This window comes from Peromyscus maniculatus, chromosome 8 (assembly GCF_049852395.1).
Source record: "Peromyscus maniculatus bairdii isolate BWxNUB_F1_BW_parent chromosome 8, HU_Pman_BW_mat_3.1, whole genome shotgun sequence".
Taxonomy (NCBI): domain Eukaryota; kingdom Metazoa; phylum Chordata; class Mammalia; order Rodentia; family Cricetidae; genus Peromyscus; species Peromyscus maniculatus.
Window position 1 is genome coordinate 27,555,140 of NC_134859.1, and position 723 is coordinate 27,555,862.

The window sequence follows — 723 nt, forward strand, 5'->3', positions numbered from 1 at the left end:
TATCTGTTTGCTCTCTAATTATCTGTCAAGTAACAGGCACTGGGCTCTGTGAGTTACATACACCAGTGGTCAAGACAGAGTTCCTATCCTCATTGGAAATACAGTTTGCAAATAAACAGAAAACAATATAATTATTCTACCACATGGAAACAGGCTTAGGGAGGTGGCTGAAATTTTTATCTTTTTTATTATTATTTTATTATTATTATTATTATTATTATTATTATTATTATTATTATGGTTTTTCAAGACAGGGTTTCTCTGTGTAGCTTTGCTCCTTTCCTGGAACTCACTTGGTAGGCCAGGCTGGCCTTGAACTCACAGAGATCCACCTGCCTCTGCCTCCCGAGTGCTGGGATTAAAGGCGAGCGCCGCCGCCGCCGCCGCCGCCGCCGCCGCCACCACCACCACCACCCGGCTTTTTTTTTTTTTAATTTGGAGCTGAGGACCAAACCCAGGGCCTTGCGCTTGCTAGGCAAGCACTCTACCACTGAGCTAAATCCCCAGCCTCGAAATATTTATCTTTATATAGAGTTCATCACTTAGGTCTACTTATACACAAGCATACTTTTTTTATTTTTTTGGTTTTTTGAGACAGGGTTTCTCTGTGTAGGTTTGCACCTTTCCTGGAACTTGCTTTGTATACCAGGCTGGCCTTGAACTCACAGAGATCTGCCTGCCTCTGCCTCCCGAGTGCAGGCATACTTTTTATGTGGAAAGCTT